An 8449-nucleotide genomic window follows, 5' to 3' on the forward strand; every position below is an offset into this window, starting at 1 on the left:
CCATAAATAGACACATAGATTATCACCCCACCCAAAAAGGAACAAAAAGACCATCCACCAGCAATTGGCACCTAGGTAGGTATAGATTAACAACGATCAAGTAAACAATACCCAAATCCAGAAACTGCCGAAGAAGCCAACAGCGAACAGCCCAATCAAAAAATCTCTAAGGCCACCAACACTGACAGGCAAGCCACTGCACTATAAACTGACAGCAAACAGCCGCCCTTGCTAGCACTGATGATGTTACCGAATTTGGGTAATGAAACCCTGCAAGAAAACAAGTATTTATTATTTATTTATTAATTAAATTTCTATACCGCCCTTCTCCAAATAGGACTCAGGGCGGTGCACAGCCTAAGTAAAAACAGAGCATACAAAATTTAAAAAACAGTATTAAAATAATTAAATATTTTGGCCGTAAATTAAAACAACCCAATTTAAAATCAATTTAAAATTTAGCTCAAGCCAGCCCAGCTAGTTGAAATAAATAGGTTTTCAGGGCCCGACGAAAAATCCAGAGGTCTGTTATTATACGTAACTCTGGGGGAAGGTTGTTCCAGAGGGTGGGCACCGTCACAGAGAAGGCTCTCCCCCTGGGGGTCGCCAGCCGACATTGTCTGGCGGACGGCACCCTGAGGAGGCCCACTCTGTGCGAACGTACTGGCCGGTGGGAGGCTATTGGTGGCAGAAGGCGGTCTCATAAGTACCCCCGGCCCTAAGCCATGGAGCGCTTTAAAGGTGGTCACCAACACCTTGAAGCGCACCTGGAAGACCACCGGGAGCCAGTGCAGCTCGCGCAGGAGAGGTGTCACATGGGAGCGCCTCGTCGCCCCCATAATCCCCCGCGCGGCTGCGTTCTGGACCAGCTGGAGCCTCCGGGTGCACCCCAGGGGGAGCCCCATGTAGAGAGCGTTGCAGTAGTCCAGGCGGGAAGTGACTAGTGCCTGAGTGACTGTGCGTAGAGAGTCCCGATCTATAAAGGGGCGCAACTGGCGTATCAGGCGAACCTGATAAAAAGCCCCCCTGGCCATGGCCGTCAAATGATCTTCTAAAGACAGCCGTGCGTCCAGCAGGACGCCCAAGTTGCGAGCCCTCTCCATGGGGGTGAGTGATTCGCCCCCAATAACCAGCGATGGCGTCAGCTGGCTATATCGGGACGCTGGAAGCCACAGGCACTCGGTCTTGGAGGGGTTGAGTCAGAGCCTGTTTCTCCCCATCCAGGCCCGCACGGCCTCCAGGCACTGGGACATCACTTCAAGGGCATCGTTGGGGTGGCCTGGGGTGGAGATGTACAGCTGGGTGTCATCAGCGTACTGATGGAACTTCACCCCGAAGCCACGGATGATCTCACCCAGCGGCTTTACATAAATGCTGAACAGAAGGGGCAAGAGGACCGACCCTTGTGGCACCCCACAAGCAAGGTGCCTCGGGGTCGACCGCTGCCCCCCCGTCAACACAGATTGCGACCGGTCAGAGAGGTAGGAGGAGAACCACCGCAGAACGGTGCCCCCCACCCCCAACCCCACCAACCGGTGCAACATGATACCATGGTCGATGGTATCAAAAGCCGCTGAGAGGTCTAACAGGACCAGGATAGAGGAGCAACCCCTATCCCGAGCCCTCCAGAGATCATCCATCAACGCGACCAAGTAGGCTCAGAGAGCGCCAAGGACTCTTCAAGTGGAATTCAAATACTTGATCTCTGCACAGGAGCAAAATAGATGCTCCAAACTGACAAGTTTCAATAAATTCCAGCTTGAAAGGAGAAGGGGACACTCCAAATAGGTGTGCATTGAAGTTTTTATACTTCTTCATGAAGAAGCTAAATGTTCACTATTGGTTACCTATTACTTTGTGATGTACTGATTGTGTGTGCAGTTGCATATGCTATACCATGTTCTTAGCATGTCTCTAAATTGCTCATTTATATACTTAGGGGTTGATTGTTTATTTATTTATTTATTTTGTATGATAATAGCAATAGCAATTGCACTTATATACAGCTTCACAGTGCTTTTACAGCCCTCTCTAAGTCGTTTACAGAGTCAGAATATTGCCCCCAACAATCTGGGTCCTCATTTTACCAACCTCAGAAGGATGGAAGGCTGAGTCTACCTTGAGCCTGGTGAAATTCGAACTGCCAAATTGCAGGCAGCCAGCAGTCAGCAGAAGTAGCCTGCAGTGCTACATTCTAACCCTAACCCTAACCCTAACCCTAACCCTAACCCTAACCCTAACCCTAACTTAAAGCATAGTTTTACCTGAGCCTCTTCTATGAGCTAATATTAAAGTACATGGTCTTCACTGACCAGGCTTTCACTGGATCATGGTTAAAATACCAGGCCTTCAGAGTCTATAGGCGCAGGGGACAAAAAAAGCCTCTTTGCCTTTTAAAAAGGCTCTGCAGAAGTGCCTCTCTCTTCAAGAAGCCACTGCTGGACTCCATGGTTCAGGGCAATTTTCGTGCACTCAAATTTCCTTTTTAGGGAAGGTGGTAGCGTTACAACTCCAAAGGATCCTGGAGGAAATGGATTATCTGGACCCTTTTCAGTCAGACTTCAAGCCTGGGTAGGGGAGAGAAACATCATTGGTTGCACCCATGTATGTCCTCTGGTGGGAGTGGGATGGAGCAGTGGTGAAATCCTACCGGTTCACACTGGTAGTATAAAATGATAAAAGCTACTGGTTCAGCGGTAGCGCGCATGGAGTGCGTGTTTGGCGCATACTCTGCATGCGGGCACACAGCATGCATTTGGCGTGCACTGCGCATGCATCTTAGTGTGCATTTGGTACGCACTGCACATGTGCGCATAGCAAATGTGGTAAACCGGGGAGGATTTCACCACTGGGATGGAGGTAGTGCATCCATCCTTATCATCTGCTGGTTATCAGACTAAAACATTTTTGTATTTTAGTGATCTCTCATGCGTATGTGGGGAGCTTGACTGGCCATCAGGTCCCCTTACACCAAGGAGACTTGGGTATTTTGTCTTCTTGAACAGGAAAATTTAGGAAGGAAATCCAGAGGGAAAAGCCTGATTCTTCCTAATGTGAGTAACTAATGCTAATGCGAGAAAAGTAACTTGTGACAAGTTGTGTCTTGCTGGCGTGAATTGGGACCAGAGAAAAGACTGGGAACCACAGTTCTTAAATGGGAGCATGAACCAAAGTTCGCTTCCCCGACCCGCAGCTCATTCTCCAAGACTTTGTGCCAGAGGCTCGAATGCAGTTCTGCTCTGAGGTGGCTGGCTTGCCCTGGCTCTGACATTAATCTCCCAAGGGCAGGAGTGGTTTTGCGGCCCATCCTTCCAGAGGCAAATTAGATTCCCTCAAGCACCCAGATGGAGAGGCTGTATGTGTGTGAATGGATGGATAAAGTCTGGGGAGGTTAAGTAATTGACTTCCGTGCTCACGTTCTCCAAGACTAACCTACGCTGACTCTTCCTAGAAGGGAAAGACAATAGGCACATTTCTACTTGCTCCAGGTTAGGGTTGGAGAGGTCTCCTGGTCCGCCCCATGGAGAAAACATTATGGTCCAAGGGCGAGCATCTCTGGGCACCATTGTGCTGGAATCAAGAGTTGTGTTAAAGAGATATTGTGCTGAAAGTGGAATCAGTAATGTGCGTATGCTTAGAATATGCTCATCGGGGGCACATATTCTAAACTGGCTTAAAGTTAGCCCACCCAACACCTGTTAACAAACCAAGGTAGCTTACCATGTCTAGCTTGGGAAGTAGAGCTGGGGTGCTTCTGTCATGGAAGCCCAAGCCCGCTTCCAGTCCTGTGGTTCTGCTGGCCCTCAGCCACAAGGTATGCTGTGCTCTGTGTAGGGACACGCGTAGACTTTTCTTAGTTGACCAGGAATATACATAAGTTACCTGAGGCTGGAGCTTGCTCAGTGGTACATATGGTACCCTGGTGCTGATGAAGCAGCCTCACCTTTATGCCTTAACCACACAAACCAGGGAACAAAATCATACCAACTTGAGTCTCATCCAAAGGCAGCGACGGCTTTTTGTTTAGAATTTTGAGGTAGGAAACAGGCAACTGCGATTTTAAGTTTAAAATAAACTTAATTAACTTTATAGATCCCACTGTCCAAAAATCCAGTAATCCACCACTGCTTCGCTGTTGTCTGGCTCCACTCACTGCATCCTTTGTTTTCCTCAAACTTAAAACTTGAAACCTTACCCATGAAAAACTTCATATACAATTGACAATTAAGAAGCAATTACCAGAAATATATGTACATTTGCATAGTTTATTCCAGTCACAGAATTTATAACTGCTTTAAGCAGAATTATCAGCCCTCTAGACAACTGATAAACCCATTTGTCCCCATCCCCCCCATTGCTTCAAGCCCAATGAGCTATCTTTTCTTCCCAAATACTTTTAGAACAATTCTGCTGCTCCTTTTTCAAAGATTTAAGAACTGCCCAATTGAAAGCAGATTTCAAAGTAATGGACATGTATTTCAAGGGTGATACATAATCAGGAGGAAGAAGGCTGGCATTTGAAACAATGGCCTGAGCATGGAAAGTCTTTGGGTAACTTGTCTCCAGGTCTCAGCCCCTTGGCGAAACCCCTTACTTTCTCTCAGTACTTATAAAGTACTTATAAAATGGTAATTTAGTCTACGTTACCTGAAGAATCCTAACTAATAATCAGCACTAGACTGCTGAGACTACCCAAGGAGCCCTGAAATAGGTTGCACCGAAGATCCGGCATCCTGTCCATTAAAGTCAACTTTGAAAGTTGACAAAGGGTCACAGAATGCATGCATTGGGAGAGACCTTAGGAAACCCTCCAAATCATTCCAGAGAGGTGGCCAACCAACCCCAATTGGAAGCCTCCAGGAAGGGGGAGATCTAGGCAAGTGATTCCACTGCTGAACAGCTTTTCCAGGAAGATCTAGAGCTTGGCCTTCAATGGCTGGCTCTGGGGGCAAGTGGTTTTGCTCACAGAGGTAGTACAGCATCTGGATAGGTTGAAGTTCTCAATGGGTTGAGATCCTCAATGAATTTGTCGTACCTTCTTTGACCTAGTATTGAAGTGGAGCAACAAGGTTAGTATACCACTTACCAGACCAGTTGGGAGGGGCGTGTGTGTGTGAGAGAGAGGGGGGGGGGGGTGGACAGGAAGAAACAGCAATAATTTAGATTGCTTCCCATCAAGGGAGGTATTTTGGAAAGATCAGGATGGTGTTCACATGACATGCCTCATTTGGAGACTGAATTAACGAGCCTTCTGGTTGGGAACAATATATTGAAAAAGGTAAAGGTAAAGGTTCCCCTCGCACACATGTGCCAGTCGTTCTTATATTGTTATATTGAACCATACACTTAAAAGCTAGATGCTAAGTCAAAAGGAATGGACAAAGGTGAAAATGAATAAAGGACTCCATATTTAAGATTTTAATGGTCTCACTTAACTGCCGGCTAATGTCCTTTGTGGGTCTTGCTAATGCCATGTGGGATATCACTTACATGAATCAAATTCACAACTGTTTACCTTGACCACCTCCAGGAGTTTTTCCATCCCTTTTTGGAGACTCTCAGATATTCCTAATCATGTGCCAAGACTAGGCACATGAGGCCCAATTCTGGCCAACTTATTGTTTCTGCCACAACCAGCAAGCCCATGCATTGCAAGTGGCAGCCATCCCTGATATTCCTTCCAGCCTAGCAAGGCAAGGGCAAGCAAGACAACAGAATTAAATAAACGTTCTTTAACATTTCTTTTCAGGGCTCTGTTCATTTCAGCCTAGCCCTTAACCTGAGGAGAAAGCACAAAGTGTGCTCTCGTCTGTACCAGAGCTCACTGGGAATGAGCCCGTGCACTCCCCTCCCCCAGGAAGGAAACCTGGGAACCATCTTCTCATGCCCCACATAGGAGGGTGGATGTTGCAGCAGCCCCCTCCGTGTTGGGTGTGAGCAGGTCCTCCTATCCTGTCTCAGAGTGCATTGCAATTCTTTCTTCAAACCTCAGCGGTGCTGCCTGTCTGCAGAAGCTTCAAGATGCTTTCTCTGTCCTAGGGGACATCCTTCTCCACCTCTTCAGTAGAACTCCTGTTGTACTGAGATGGGCAGGAATTGATCTATCACCTTCTATCTGTAAAGCAGCCTTTCTTTAATCAGGGCGGCAGCCCTTTCATCTCCCCTGAGAAGCACCATCCAAGCTAGAGCCCTTTGGACTGTGGATGGTGGCTTGGTCTAGGCTGGTTCTTGCTGAGAGGATGAACTTCTGGGAGCAAAGCGGGAAAGAGCTTGGAAGACAAGAAGGAGTCCCCCCTCCCACACCTTCAACCCTTGCTGAGAATTGTGGTGCAAGAAGAAAATGCAGGATTGTGAAAATCAAGAGCCAGCCATATAAATGCCCTAAATGCCCTCTTCACTCCATACTGGTGGGACCATATCACAAGGGCAAATAATTACAGACCAAAATATCCAGAATACAGACAGGTTAGAAGACGTTCAGAGGAGGGTGACATAACACGAGGAGGAGGAGGAGGAGGAGGAGGAGGAGGAGGAGGAGGAGGAGGAGGAGGAGGAGGAGGAGGAGGAGGAGGAGGAGGAGGAGGAGGAGGAGGAGGAGGAGGAGGAGGAGGAGGAGGAGGAAAACCAGGTTATCAGGTATGCAAAAGGGCATCATAGGGAACGTGACTGGAAAGGTGGAGTGTCCCTTCCAACCCCCAATTCTATGACTGTCAGTAATAGTAATAGTAATAGTGGGAGATTTCAATTACCCTGATTTCAATTCCCCCTGAAGTGGGGAATTTGCCAAATCAAATCCTGAATAAACTTTTGCCCCGTTTTGCCGAGAGCTTCATTCATCAGAATGATCCCAGCCCTAACCCTCATCCACAGGAAAAAAGTGAAGATAACTGAAACATTAGACAAAGTTATAATGTTATCTTTGAGTTTGTAATATCTGGAAGGGAACTGAAAAGAGACATTTTTGGAATGAATTATTCAAATTCCAATGGAAGATAGGTGAGATCCAATTACTTGAAATCCTGAAGGAGCAAACGATCCAAGAAGGATGAAAAGAATTCTAAGAAATTCTGTAATGGACTGTCAGAAATAACCCAACCAAAGAAAAATGGGGGGAAATCTGAGGAAACCAGCAAGGATACAGGAGTTATTTCAAATGCAGAAGAGAGGCGCATACAGAACATGGAAAGAGGAACAATAAAGGAAAGTCAAAAAATAAAGCCCAACAGATTATAGGCTCCTTGTAAGAAGAAACTGATTAAGGCTGATGGTGCAAAGGCACCATCATACTTTACATCTTCCCCCAGAATAAAAATAACACTATGGTTATGAGGAAACTGCATCTTGGGACAAATGTGGTGGAACCATCAGCTGAAGGGGAGGGTCCAGCCCTCTTTCTCAGGGAATAAAGAGACAATCCAGTTTAGAGTCTGTTCAGGAAACACCTGCGGTTTCCCAAGGGAAGACAGACAGCCTGGCAGGATTCTTGTAATAATAGGTAATCAACAATATAATATCCACTTGGGCCTACCTACAAGTGGTTCCAGTTGCCTAACCCTAACCCCAACAGATGAGGACAAGAGAGAAATTAGGTTATTTTGAATGTTCCAGAGCCACATGGATTACATTCTTGGGTGTTGAGGATGATTGCAGAATCTTCTTGGTAATCTCTGAGAACTTCTCAAGACCGGTGAGGTTGCATAAGACTGGAGAAGATCAAATCTTAAGGAGAAATTTCCTGTCAATGTGAACAATTACTCAGTGGAACAGCTTGTCTCTTGAAGTTGTGGGTGCTCCATCACTGGAGATTTTTAAAAAGAGATTGGATAGAATGGTATAGGTTCTCCTGTTTGGTAAGGGAGTTGGACTAGAAGACTTCCAAGGTCTCTTCCAACTCTGTTATTCTATTATTTAATCCCACCTTCAAAAACGGTAGGAGAAGAACCTGAGAAACTACTGACCTGTACTTTTGGGCTCTTCTGGGCATTGTCTTCAAACAGATTATTTGTGAGCACTTAAGAAAGAAATACAACAGTTAAGAAGAGCCAGCAGGGTGGTCTCACAAGGAAATTATCCCAGATTATAATCCTGGAGTTACTAGTTTAGTAGACGAAGGGAACCTTATAGACATCATGAACTAGTATCTCAACAAATTCTTAAGAGTGTTTCTAGGCACTCTTCACTCGAGACTTCCTTCCAAGCTGAAGAGCAGCCATTAGAAAGCACTTTTTTGGGTACAATCATTCAGCCAACGGTGAGTCCATTTTACAGTAGTTTCATCCAGCCCTAACACTCGGGGTGGGGGGTGGGGGGGGTCGAGGCACAGAACTCATTTTATCAAGGGCTTGGAAGAGGGAATTGTGTGGGTAGAAAACTTGGAGAGTACCTGACAAGAGAGAAGATTTGAAAAGGTCTAGAGCAGCCTGAACACTGAGCTGAAATGAAGAGTTTA

The sequence above is a fragment of the Pituophis catenifer genome, unplaced genomic scaffold, assembly GCF_029215685.1.
Source record: "Pituophis catenifer annectens isolate HBS135680 unplaced genomic scaffold, rPitCat1.0.hap2 SCAF_3, whole genome shotgun sequence".
NCBI lineage: Eukaryota > Metazoa > Chordata > Lepidosauria > Squamata > Colubridae > Pituophis > Pituophis catenifer.